General features: G+C 38.8%; 1 protein-coding gene across 2 annotated transcripts in view; it reads left to right on the top strand.

Moving 5' to 3' along the window:
• LOC116047662 (glypican-6-like) overlaps positions 1-14,768 on the top strand; it is a 113,063-nt gene that overhangs the window by 85,282 nt on the left and 13,013 nt on the right. The gene's annotated exons all lie outside the window — the stretch shown is intronic.

Here is a 14,768-nt window from a genome sequence, read left to right on the forward strand (position 1 = left end):
GTAGGGGCTCCAGACTACTCATGAATAACCGGGCAATTAGCCTGCTTGGAGAATCTCACAAGATGGAGCTAAGTGACAGGAGCTTATTTCTAACATGTGATAACTAGACCAGTGTACCTGAGCGTTTTATTATTATTATTTTAAATTGGGGGGCTTTTGCCTTTAATTGATAAGCTGTGAAAGGGGGGAGAGACAGGGGATGTGCTGCAAAGGGCCGCGGGTTGGAATTGAACCCGGGCCGCTGCGGTAAGGACTGAGCCTTGGTACATGGGGCGCACGCTCAACCAAGTGAGGGCGCCCAGAGCAGCAAATTTTATTATCAACATGCCTGTGCCCGAGGAATCCATGCTGATCACAGTGGCCACAGGAAGCTGCAAATCGTGAGAATTCAGTAATATGCTGTAATGGGGGGTTGTTTGGTTCATAGAAAGAAAAAGAAAATGCTTAGTTTGTCTTTTTGCTTGGTCCAGTTCACATCCATCATTTCAGCCGCACTCAGAACCAATTCAAATAAAAACAGAGCAACATTAGCATTCATTTGGAGCCATAGTTCAGAAAAATTAACAGATATTCACTCTGCTTTTAGCTCTGTTTTTGGTCTCCACTAATTCCTGAGAAAATATCTGGCTCTTCAGCTGCTTAATGGTCCACAATGTTCACCAGCTAGCTGTTAACTTTTTCTGCCTGCTGTTTGGTGCTGATCAGGTAGTGTATTCTGGGTTTATTAGGGTTTTTCCTTGGAAACAGCTGCCTGCTGCGTCCGCAAAAGTCATTGTTGATCAGAGTGGTGAGAGTGAACCCAAAAGGTAAAGTTACAGGTCTTAAAGCAACACTATGTAACTTTTCCTGCTTCGGTCACACTACAGGTTGGAAGCGGAATTGTCCATTACATTACATTGTCCAGTTCATTCGAACTACAGATCAGCTACCCGATCTGGCAAACTTGCACAATGTAATGTAATGGACAATTCCGCTTCCAACCTTTAGGGGGACCGAAGCGGGAAAAGTTACATAGTGTTGCTTTAAAACCAAAACAATGAGCTGATACATGCTTTATAGCACAGTAATCCTGAGGGTCAAGTGGTCTTTTGTTAACAAAGAATTATTGATTATAGATGCCTATATATATATATATATATATATATATATATATATATATATATATATATATACACACAATTTGTCTATTCATATTGTCAGTTAGAAAAAAGTCACACACTGTAAGAAATTGCAAATGGCACTTCATATCCACTCATATTTGACCATATGTGGCTGTTAACCACATCAGATACTGTGTAAAGTGATACAGCACAGCTGAGTGTGGAAATACTGTATCATAAGGTGCTGCTCTTCTAACTGCAACTAGATGCTGGCTCAAATAATACTGACACTGTAAAGTCCATGATAAAAACTCCAACTTGTCTCTAAAAATACATTGTTAATAACTATTAATATATGATAACATCAATGTTGTAAAAAGAAATATAAAAATAGCCAACAGCTGTCTTTTATGTTGACAATTGTGTAGTCCCTCTGGATTAGGTTTCTTATAATGAGCTGTGAAACAAAATATTAAATACATAAAATCATGTCAGAATGCCTTTATAGTCCAAGCTGCTGCATGACATAAACCAAAACTTACAGCATTGTATTTATTGTAAGTCTTTAACAGCTGCTGAAATGTCCCTCCTCTGTTTGACATAACTTAAAGGTTTAATTTAGACAATTATGGCGCACTTTTGACAGTCAAAACTTTTCAAAACTGATAAGTGTGTTATACGAGTACTATAAGTAGTACAGTAGTTTCATCTCATAAATGAAAACTGACTGCTGAGAGCTTGTGACATAGTTTTTGGTTACAGTAAATGGAACAGCCACAGTGGTAGAATATTAGTCAGCATTAAGTATTCTTAACTAAAGATGGTAAAAGTTATATTCAGACAGTGAGACATAGTCTTTATCATTGTGATGAGTCATGTTGTGGGAATATTGAACTAATTGGTTTGCTCAGCTAACATTGAATTACGTTGGTCAAGGTTATATTTTTTAGAAATCACACACATCTGCTATTAAGTCACTCCTGCAGCTTACCTCCAACATTGTTGTTAACATATAGCAAGCAAGCAAATGCATGGCAAGAACAAGTAGACAGATGTCATAAAAAAAACCATGAATGGCCTGGATATGCATACATTTCTTGTGAAAAGTTTGATGTATTTCTATTGGGGTCCTACAGTTACCACCACTGCCTCTAACAGCCACTATACTGGCAGGCAGAAAATACACTACTCTCGATCTTGCTGCATATAGTCGCATCAATACTGACTGCTGAGGTAGCTAGTTTGCATGAGATAATCTTATTAAAGGATAGTTCCACTATAGTGAAAAAAACTTAACGAATGGAGGCTACCTTTGCAGGGATCATTTAAAAACCAAAATGTCTTTAAGAGAAAAAAACAGCATTTGCATTTGTTAGAGAAGGTATAGTACAATGAGTCAGGCAACATAGAGTACTAAACTACTGTAGCCATGCTGTGGTCAAATGAAGACTGCAGCAGGATGTGATCTTCACTATGGTCGCATTAGCTTATTAAGAAACAAACGTGTTATGGACTCATCAGTTGCCAGTCATTATATATATATGTATGTAATTAAAAGTGTCAGGAGGATGGTTTATGTGGTTGCTATATGCAAATAGTTCCTGTTGATTTGTCTGTAAGGGTGTCACGATCAGTGATGGGAATAACGGCGTTACTAACGGCGTTACTTTTTTTCAGTAACGAGTAATCTCGTTGATTACTCTTCCCATCTTAATAACGCCGTTACCGTTACTGCCAAAAAATGCGGCGTGTTAATATATTTGAAGCAGTTTTTTTTCATCAGACCAACTAGATCTCTGAGTCTGAGCCGAGAGGCAAATACTTTTTTTTACTGGTCTTCCTTGGTTAGTGGGCAGTGCGCGACGCAAGCGCATACATGCTGACGATTGGCTGAGGTTGAGTAAAATGTCATGGTTAGCCAATCAGAGGTAGAGTTGGGCAGGTGTTCCAAAGCACGCATAGTCGGACACACAACGAACAACACAAGCGAGTCAGTCAACGAGAGAGAGACAGGTATGGCATTATGAAATCAAGGAGAGGGTTAACTTTTCCTGCTACAGATTTCCCACCGTGGTCAGAAAACACAGGGGAGACACTTTGTTTCTCTTAGGGACTGTTCGTTATTTATATAAAGTGCCACCAGAGGAGTTTTGGGATCTTTAGTAAAATTAGACTTGACCCTCCCTTTGCCAGTAAAAAATTTTCAATGACCCTCCAAAATGATTGTGAAAAGAGGAATGACCCTCAGCATCAATTTATGGATGCCTTCAGTGCTTAATTTGTTAAGTGGGAGGTCCCGGAGCGCAGAGGGGGGGTGGATCCGGCGACTCAAAACGGGGGTTGGAGGTAACGGAACAAAAAAAAATGACATCACCTACGTAGCTTCTCTGACTAAAAAAAACTAAACAACGCTGTGTGTACAAGGCAGTGTTTATTTTTATTTCAGAACGTGCACTACGAAATGTAAAAAAATAAATAAATAAATAAAATACACTGCAACAATCGTTTTCACAAGCAGCAATTATCCATGGGACTATTAAATTAACCAAAAAACCCACTGTGGTCTCCATATTCTTGATCGGCGGAAACGGTTTTTGCTTATTTGGGATCCGACTGGCCAGCGTTTTTGACAAAGTTAAGCAAGCTTTGTTGTCTTTTTGACATTTTTCCCCTGAGTGAAATGAGGCTATCAGCAATCTCAACCAGCACAAGCGCTTGTGTCACTTGAAGTGCAGCGCCGCGCTGTTGAAGTGCCTCCCCTCCCGCCTCCGTCTTACCCTGAAAATTCACCTCAAAACGCATCGGAAATGCAAGAATTTTGTGGAACTTCAATGGGGGATAAAGACTAACAAGACAGATAACAACATTGAACACTACACAAACAGTAATTTATTTTTTTCATTTAGGCGATTCATTTTTCATGGTGATACAGGAAGTGTTGGATTCAATTAAGAAAGGTTCCGGATCCAACATCAGAGGTGCCAGAACATGTTCCGCCGTGTTGCTGCTCAAATTAAATCCTGGATGCCTTCTATACTGGTTTGCACTGGGCAAAGATTACAGGTTCCCTTTACTTTTTCAGCCATAATATACACGGTTTAACCTCTGCCTTCTCATCTTATACATCACACTCCTCTGTTATGGTGTAGTGGCCATTTCAGTTGATTTACTCACTAACATTGTTGTGGAAACACAATAAGCATGGAAACTAAATGCACACTTCCTGTATTACTTCAAATACTAAGTTAAAACGATAAAACATTGAGACCATTCAGCAAAGCACACTGGGTAATTAATTCAACACGCAAACTGGTTGCTATGGACTCGTCACTAGGCTTCCTCAGTCATTGTATATTTTAGCTATATAGGTAAAGCTGCCGAAGCTGAACATTATCCAAAACACGTTTTGTAGCCTAAACAGAGCAGCTTATATTGGTAATATTAGAGAGAGCAACAAGTTAGCGGACTGCTGAGTCGCCCTCTCTGCTATCTGTCTGCTAAGACCGCTGTGCTGGGTCAATGGTGTTTTAAGCCCCCAACCAAGACTTCAAGGCAGCGCTGCGGCCGTCGTCTTCAAGGCACCTAACCATAACCATTGCCTAATCCTAGTGCCGACGTTGGGGGCTTCAAACACCAAACACCGCTGTGTTGCAAAGCATCTGCCCTCAGCATTGTTGGCTAACATTTTTTTTCTTTTTACTTTATTGACAAATTGTCAAATTTCCAATTGACTGAAGATATAAGTTATTGTTACATTATGTTGTTAATAAATGTTTTAAATTTGACAATGTAGTGTGGTACATTGCGACCAAAGGTCAGATATTATATTGCATAAAAGTCTAGTCTAAAAATGGCATAGCAACCTGTGCTTTAAAAAAAATTAGGGCTGTCAGCGATGCAATTCATTTTTTTTAATCGCATGCCGGCATTTATTAATTTATTTTACACTTCACTCGGCTTTGCGTCGTGCCTAACAGGCTACTATTTTGACCCTTTGCAGCACCGTTACTTATCATCAAGCTGCCACTTCCTCGTAACACATCCTGCTGTTGCAAAAAAAACAAAAAAAACAAAAAAAAACATCCTGCTGTTGCAGGCTGCAGGCATGATGGAGAAAGACAGCAGCAATAACTCTGAATGGGGCTTTTTATTTTCCAAAACTCCCGGACGGCTCGTAGACAAGTCGAAAGCCATATGCACATTGTGTAAAGCCGAATTAAAATATCACCGAAGCACGTCAAGCTTGAGCTACCACCTACGGAGCTAAGCATAGTAGTACAGTTAACGTGATGCTACCCGCTAGCATGCTACCCACTCAGGCACTATTTTGGAGAGTGCTACTTGCAGACCTGTGGATGAAACCAAATCTCCCAAAATTACTACAGCTTTTGCAAAACGGGTGGCAACTAACTGCAGACCTGTCAGCAACGTAGAGGACTCGGGTCTTAAAGACGTACTACGGTTGGCATGTTCTGACCTGTCTCGTTGCCGTCGAGAGGGACAGTAGTTTCACCATACACAGCCTGTACCACACGGAGAAAGCAGTCACACTGGAACAGCTGCAAAGTGCTGCAAACGCTGTCTCATTAACCGGTGATCACTGGACGTCAGTGAGTAATCAACATTATTTAGGAGTTACTAAACACTATATTGACTCTAGTAAGGATAGGGTTTTTTAGTTTTTTAGTTAGGTACTTGGAGAAATTGTGCAATAATGACAGATTCACACATTTTTCTGTTTACAGTAAATAAATAATTACAAATCTTAAAATCAAGTTCATAAAGTAACTTTCTTTGCATTCATTTGATTCCCAATCAAGATACACTGGTAAAAATTGCTTTCGATTGTTAATATGTACTTAAAAACTGTTCTGAAATGCAAAATAATAGAATTTTAATCATGTGATAAAATATGCGATTAATTTTTTTTAAATCGCGATTAATCGCTGAATTTCTGTAGTTAATCGCGATTAAAAAAAATTTATCGTTTGACAGCCCTAAAAAAAATAAATATAAAAATCGAGAATCGAATCGAACAGTGACCTTAGAATCGAAAATGTAATTGAATCGAGGATTTGGAGAATCGTGACACCCCTGTTTGTCTGAGGTTGCATTAGGATGCATGCTATTATTTGTTTGGTGTATATATAGCAGCAGACATCACATGTATTTCCTGCCACTTACCATTGTATCTCTCTTCAGAGTAGGTGGTGGTCAGTGGGAAGCTTGTATGAAAAGCAATGTATTAGCCATTATTTATTAATTCTGTTCCTGCTTCCTCCCTTCAATATGGCAAAGCTGCAGTACCACAATATGTTGTTAGTAATCTTTTTGAAAGGGTTTGGGGTTTTGAACAAATAGGTGTCAGTCTGTAACTGCTGTGGTCGAAAAGTTTGGCCACGGTTCTCGATTCTCTTTTAATATCCAGCATGAACAAAACTAAACATAAAAAACTAAAGTTTTAAATGCAGGTTTCTACCAGCTCTTGGATGCCTGGTACACCTGAGAAATATTACAAAAATATGATAAACAATAGTGACTTTTGTTTCTAGCTGAAGCTTTCTGTCAGTATGTATGTCTTAATTAAAACTGCTGCCAGTTATGTGTTCATGCCTTTATGCTGTATTCTCGGAAAAGGGTGTTAGTCTCATGTAGCTGCTGCCTCCTGTCATCATTAATGTGGCAGCATTTATGTGTAGCAGGAACATGACTGGGTTCCCAGTGAGAGGACATTTTTGTTGTCCCACACATTGTCCTCCTTTACATTCTGGCACAAGATAATTACCTGCAACAGTGACACTACTCAGCCTTGTAATAGTTGACAATTGTTTAAGTTGTCCTTTGATAAGAACTTCTTGTCTGGATTTAGCGGTACGTTTGTGAGTCAAAGAAAGTGTAAGGAATGGCAGGGAGAGCCTGCATTCATTTCTTCTGCTGGCTATAGAGAAGCCTGGAGGAGCTGGCCCACCTCCAGCTCAATGAGCCATGACTGTTTAATTGCCTGACATTCTGTCAGAGCACACGCCCTCAAAGCTCTGAGAGAAATGGAGATTTGAAAGTCCAAAGAGGGGATAAAGGCACAACAGACTGTCAGGCTCAGAGGCGCATTATAGATAATAGGTGGAGCTTTTAATTTGACATTTGTCACAAGTTTGGTGCAATTTAATTCAGTGTAGATTTATTGGCCCTTTTTGTCTCCCTTGTGTAATACATGGTTCACATTTTATCAGTATGGCACTATAAACAATAGGGGCAAGACAAAAACAAGACCAGACTGTAGAAAGAGCCTGTAGGGAACAATATCTGTCAAAAAAGGATTCCTTTGATCCTCTTTTTACATAGCTTTCACATGGTTTTTCTTGAAAGTCAATCAGATGTATCTTTTTTTTAAGTATTAAGACCTTAGCTATAGACTTATTCATGTACATGCTCTTCCGTGATTATTAATAAATGAAACCCAAGTCATCAATTACCAGCTCCAACATCCTTGATGGATTCAGAAAGCCGTCTTCATTAAGGCTTGGTCAGTTCATTTATGTGTGTGCCTAGACTCGTTGGGTTTTTACAGAATTTCACGGAAAAATATCAGGAATGTCTGGAAGTTTTAAAAGCACAGAATTAAGTTGTGTTTACTGGTACAAGAAGAAAACTATTCTCAGTTTACATAAAACAAGGCATTCTTGCAACTTTCAAGAAAAAACAGAAGAAAATACAATTGAGGTTCCATTTACCTTTATTGATTAAGTACTATATAGTCCGTCTTTGCATTACAAATGTTTCCAAATATTAACATTTACCAAAATGTTAGCATTTTCTTAAATCCCCGTTTACCTGCTTCTCGATATTCAAATATGATATTTTGTTTTTCTGTGCACACAAATATCATAGAAGCTTGATGGTTGAATGACTACTAAGGTATAATTGTTAACAAATGATAGCTCCCCTTTCATCTGTGCAGATATAATTTATCCCTGCCGTTCTCTTTTTCTCCTCTCCCTTTCTGCCTCACCCTGTCAAACATTTTTTGTACTGTTGGCTTAAGTAAACATTTTTGAAACCAAAGTCAACAATCAAGAGTGGCTATCCAGCATGCATTCAGCCACAAACCCTAATATTAGTCTTAACTTGTCACAGCAATTCAAACAGAAAAACAAGTTTCCCTAATATTGTAGGAAATAGTCTGCATGGAAACTGCTTGACACAGTGGTTTCCAACCTGGGGTCACAAAATAAATATGAGGGTTAACATGAGGATTAACAATGTAAAACGAAAATGGTGTGTTTGTTTTTCTTGGGAATTACTGCATATTTTTACTTCTCCTGGCCTCTGATAATTATTCAAAGAAAACCGTAAGACTTGGTTGAACTGCTCACTCTTTTTGAAACTGGTACATGCTGGAATCTGATTGGCCAAACTAGTCGTGATGTCACAAATAATGCTCTCACGTACATGTCTTAAACCCAGATTTAAAGTGAGCAGAGAACCTTTCCCTCTTTTAGCAGATGAATGTGAAAACAGCCATCTGAAGTCCAACTGTGCACATACTGTACATCATTCTGCACAGTGAAGGTCAAACATCCAAGTGAGCTAAATGTATTTAGCTTGGAGTTGGACTTTTTTAGAAAATAATAAAAAGCCACCTCCTACTGTGACATTAGATCAAGGTCAGTTTGTCGTGTGTTATATCCCCAGGTTTGCTGTACGCCTTATCGTGCCAATGTGCATTTCAGTTGGTGCAAGTCCGAAAGAGACAATCACTCCTGTCCTCTTGGCTAGCCCTCTCAGTAAGAAAAGGTGGCAGCATTGTGGATCAGTGCTTAGAATTTCTGTCTTACAGCAAGAAAGTTTTGCACTTTAATCTAGGTTTCCCCATGTTTGCTTCTGTTTTTTTGTCTCTCTTGAGGTACTTTCCTACAACCATGGCATGCAGGTCAATAAACTGCAGTTAGGTGTGACTGTGTGATTGTCTGTCTCTGTTTGTTAGCATTGTGAGAGACCAGTGATCTGCCCAGGGTTTTTCCTTGTTTTGTTTCCAGCCTTCCATGACTCTGATTAGGGTTAAGTGTGTGAAGAGTGTGAAATAAAAGGTGCAAAAAGGTAGTTTTTCTGCTACGTGGGAGTGATCTGACTGGATTGCCATGTCTGTCAAGCTGCTTTCCGAATCTTGTGAAATCACTTGTAGTTTCTGCTCACATTCATGTTTGGATAAATTATTCACTCATACACTTAGTACATAGGTAACGTGCAATAGTATAACATTAAGTAAAACGGAATATTCATGCACACAATCCTTTTTTGCCATGTTCAGTTGGAAACACTGAGTAAAACATCCGTGTGTGGTTTGTGAAGTCAGAAGCACAACCACTCCTATCCCAAAATCTTGACCCTGGCATTATATTTCTGCAGTCCAGGAACATGTCAAGCCACTGAAACATTCTTGTTTTGGATACAGCTTAATGGAAGCAAAGTGGGCCTATCCACAGCTCCTTTCTCTGAGTTGTTGTACCTACTCACTTTTGCCCAAGGCATGCAATTATGGAGATTCCACAGATTCTAACATATTTTTTTTAAGACCACAAAAAAAAAAATAGTCTAAAAGTGCATATGTGGCGTGATAGTTCAGAGCATTGTTTGACCGTAGATTTACTTTGACCTTGATTAGGGGTGGCAATCAAGCATAAATATTTGATAGTAAAATGATCTGACCTGACAAATTCCAAATCTACCTTTAAATGTAAATCACCCCTTCAGAAAAAACCTATTTAAAGAAACCTGAACCCAAGCACTTTTTTTAATTAATTATTACTAGAGAAATGTGAAAAACAAACATGTATTGAAAAAGGTTCATTATGACTGTATGATGTATATTATGGAAGGTCAATGACCTCTTAAATTGATCAGTTCCCTTGTCAAGCTAACTACATGTGCCATACACAATAGTCATGCTTTTACTAGCGATGGTCTTTGTGATGAATTTTTAAAATGAAAGACCCAAACATAAAGCTTACCAGTCAAACAGCTGTGTTTACTGTTGGTGAAGTTAGAGAAAAAGTGACTTCCATTTCCAATAATGATACGCTGATCTGATTGTTTTGGACATTCTACATTTCACAATAGGCAGATTCCTAAAGGCACTGGCATACTGTATGTGCATCTGCGTTCCCACACAGCAGTTATTGTACTGTATGTTCTCTCTTTCAAGCATTTACATTAGCGTCCGAAAACAGCCAACATGCTGAAGCATTATTTACTTATATCTCAGTGTCCATCACCCACACGCTTTTAAAGGAACATTTTAAAGCTTGTTGTTAGGTTTGCTGCTTGTTGCCAGTTAAAGAAGGGTGGAGCTGATGTGGGATAGGGTTGAATGCAAGGAATTGAGGTTGTGGGATTTCCCGGGATTTCTCGCTAAAATATGGCCCTGTTTCCCAGGGGGAAATACCTGCGGTAGCATTTAGCACATTTTGTATAATAATAATTTGTAAAATAGTGGCCATTCTTAGGATAAGTCCTGAGCTCCATCATAGCTGTTGGGACGTTTTAATTCTCAGCAGAAAATCAGAAATCTGTTGGGTTTTTTTTCACCTCAAAGATAGTTTACTCTTAAAACAAACTGCTGTTCTATTACCACATAAACTAATGAATATGGAAGAAAAACCTCAAATTACAATAACACAGCATAATACATTTCCCGCAGCTCTGGGGTTAAGATCTAATATAATTTATGGCAAGCAATCCCGGGAAAAAGAGTGATATATTCCCGGGAAGTAATAATTCAGTCAGTACCACTGTTGACGTATCTTTGAGCAAGGCTCCTATAACATTCAACTGCTCCAGTGGAGCTGCTCAGTGACCAACAGATCAGATCATTGTACTGGACAGCCTCCAGTTTGTAATTGTGTTAGTGTGGAGCAGGACATTAATTGAAAAGAACATTCAACCTTATAGAATGTAGATTATGTAGGTTTTGAAAAAGGCCAGTTTGTGTGGGTGTGTGTAACCATGCAGATGAGTCTCTTTTCTTGCACACTAAAGAGCAACAGAACATTTGTTTTTGAATGGACCTCTGGGATCTGTACTATATTTAAACCCACTTAAGATGACCGGTAACCACAGTAACCACAGATCACCACATCCACCACACAGGAGTAGATGGATTCCAGGAGGAACACTTCATGATCTGTTCATAAATGTCACACACCATAACAAAAAGCAGAGACAATTGTGGCTGTGTGGCCTGATTGCATGAGTGAAAAGTCTCACCTTCTGAGAGGGAGAGAAAGGAGCTGTGTGTACAGATGAATAGAAAGCAGAGCTCTCCCTCATTACACAGTCATCATTTTCTGTCAGGTGAAAGGGCATAATTAAATTATGCGTCTGACGAACATGCAAGGAGACCTAACCCATAGCGACACATCTCAATCAGACTGCATGGGGTTACAGCCTTACAGTACACCAAAGCTTCACGACATTGGCCCTGTAGTGAGATAAAGACATCACACAAGCTGTATTAAGCCAAAAGGTGCAACAACCATATAAAAGCTATCAGCCACAGTTCACTTCTGTCATTCACAAAGCAACACAAGTAATGTTGTCAAGAAAGTTCTAGAAAGCTGTGGCCTCACTAGTGCTAACTCAACAACTCATAGGCTCTATAATCTATTATAAATTATAAGAGAGGAGTTACAAAGTAATAGCAAGTCACCAGTATGAACATTTAATCATATTGATTTATTCTCTGAGACAAACCCAAACATATTCCATGCATGCACATGTGTCTGTGTAGTGTGAAACTAAGGATAACACTTCTATAACCACTTCTATTCACACACTTTAGACCTTTCACCAATTCCAAAGTCTAATCCAAGGTGGTTGAAAGTAAACTTCAAAGGGATACCAATTGGGGTCTGTATCACAAAGTGAGTTCTGGGCCTATATTTATCACAGTTCTGTGAAGTACATTTTTAAAAAAGCTCTTTGGAGCCAGCGTAGGAGAAAGGAAGTATCATAGAAGGGAAAATGAAGACAATTTTGTCAAACACTAATTCCTACTTACAACAAAGTGAAACATTTAGGAGTAACTCACAAGCTGTCACGTGAACATTACCTGTTACTGTATACCCAGAGAGTAATGGCAAATCAAACACAGGCATTTTAAATGATGTTGCACTACTGTTTATTCTTTCAAAGAATCCTTACATTTCCTTAGTGGTCTGTTATTCTGCAAATGATGATTTCATTTTTTAAGTTGATTTTATGTGTGAGCGTTTGAGTAGCAATTACCATGCCAAATTCACAAGTAGCTACCAACCAGAAAAAATAGGGATAGAATAATGAGAAACTTTTCAAAATGGAAACAAAAGGAAACCAAACTGGAGCAGGAAAGGCGGCTGCTGAAAGAGGAGGTACATCTGCCTCCTGGTTTCCATCCTCACTGAAATTCAAGTGTTACATTCATTTAAAATCACTATTTTAGAGTTAATTTGCCCATACTGAAAATAATCATTTCATAATAATTAAGCTAAAATGGTTCAGTTTTTAACTTTTTCATATGCCATAATCATGCCGATATTCAGTACAACGTGTGAATTTTACAATGTATCCCTGTGAAATCAGAGTCCAAGTCAACCATCAGTTATAACGCCAAGACTTTCACAAAAGAAGCTCAGTGATTTTATTAAAATCATTCCATGCATCGTCTCGTCTTTTAGCGACTGATGCTGGTGCCATAAAGGCTTTGCTACTTTTCATATCTGTCAATACATTAATGAGGCACATTGGCCCCATTAGACTCTAGGCTGCCTGCCTCTCTGGGGAACAAGGGCAGCAGGGAGAGAGCAGGCCTGCCGATGATTGCTCTGTTCTCCACAGAGCATAGCTTCCCTTTAATCATCTCCCTTTTTCAAACTTCTCCTGTCGTGGCCTTGGGCGAATCACAAGCGCAAACTCACCACTGTTTCATTAATATTCTGTCATTTTTTCTCACTATGGGATCATTGTGTGATACATTTTGCTCACTATGATATACATTATTGGGACTGAGCAAATGGTTTGAGGCAATATCATGCAAAAAAAGCGGGCCACTGAGTATGTCCTATTGTTCATTGACAGTATGCAAATATTACATGTGCTACAGCAATGTGTCATTTATGAGAGAAAAGACCTGATTGTGCCGCGTGAAATATAGACAAAAATGAAGTTAAGGCCAGTTAAGGTTGGGCTTTGACAACACCTGTGTGTTGACTCATTTTAACGACTGCTTTACCAAACATGTCCCTAAAACCACAAGGGATAGCTGTTTTAAGATATCATTAGTGCTTTTTTTAAAAAATGTAATATGTATATCTTGGGGATTAATTCTCAGTAGAGTAATCAAACCTGATCAAATTGGCCTAAAGAGACCAAAGTCGTTCGTTTGTAATTATGCGTCTCTTGTAACAACACAGCTTCTGCTATTTTTGGAACCAGCATTATCTTTTTCTTTTTTGTGTTTTTTTTTCAAGGTACACAGAGATTCAACGTCACATTAAATTGAAGGCATTATGAATTATTTCTCCTATAACAGTCATGAAGATTGTTGAAAGTTGAAAATGAAGTTATGCCTCCAGGGTGTCAAAGAACTGAGCGATTAAATGCAATGTTTCTCTCGCTAAAGTATGGAATCAAAACTAAATTTGACAACTTATAGTCAATATAGCCAATATGGCAGCAACTCCAAGACAATGTACTTGAGCAATTACATCAATAAACTTTAGTTTGAACTATTGTTCAAGGCAGCAGTTTTTTAAATCTTAAGGTATGTGTAAGACTGATAAAGTGATAAATATTCATTACTCTTGTTTATTGCCTCTATAATATCTGTATCCCCTCCCCACTTTCTGTCAGATATACCATTAAGATGGATATCACAGCTTTTCTGCTACTGTTCAAAACCCGGGCTGCAAAATCAAAACAAATGCAAAATAATGGCCATTTTTGAATAACAATAGAATTTCACTTCATGTCAAGTATCCACTCACAGGAAGCAGCATAATAACAATCTCACAGTGCTGTCACCAGGAGATATAAAATAGATATATGCACTGCCGCCACTGACGCTTTGTCATGATGTCCATGTTAAAGTCGTAGAATTCTGCTGTGGCAGATTTATGCTCAGACATAATCATTTGTAATCAAGGGAAACAAGGAGGGCAGCTCCAGCTGACAGTTGAAAAAAGGGCAATGGCCCACACAATGCTGCTAAAAATGGGTTTATCTTGATCACATGTAGTGTAGCCTGGAAGCAGAGGACAGAACCACCGCTGCACTGTCATATCCAACCACTTTTTAGTTTGCAAGTGGTTATGCTGTTTTCTAACTATGATTTGCTTTGGTGTACCATTCCAGGGCTCCAGACTGCGACCAAGTGCTCGCAATATGCGACCATTTATTTTAAAACCGTGCAAGTATTCTTTACAACATACTCAGACATGTGCAACCTGTAAATTTGACTACTTTTTTTTTTATTTCATGTAGAAAAACGAGGAGGGAGCGAGTCTGCAAGAGTTGGCCAATGTGTGTGAGAGAGGGAGGGCAGTGAGTGATTAGTCAGCTGTGTGGGTAACATCATCTACACTTGCTGTCTCACTTTTGTGGCGTCAATCATCGCCCGTAAAAGTGCACGGTCAC

Source organism: Sander lucioperca, chromosome 8, assembly GCF_008315115.2.
Source record: "Sander lucioperca isolate FBNREF2018 chromosome 8, SLUC_FBN_1.2, whole genome shotgun sequence".
In the NCBI taxonomy this organism is placed as follows: domain Eukaryota; kingdom Metazoa; phylum Chordata; class Actinopteri; order Perciformes; family Percidae; genus Sander; species Sander lucioperca.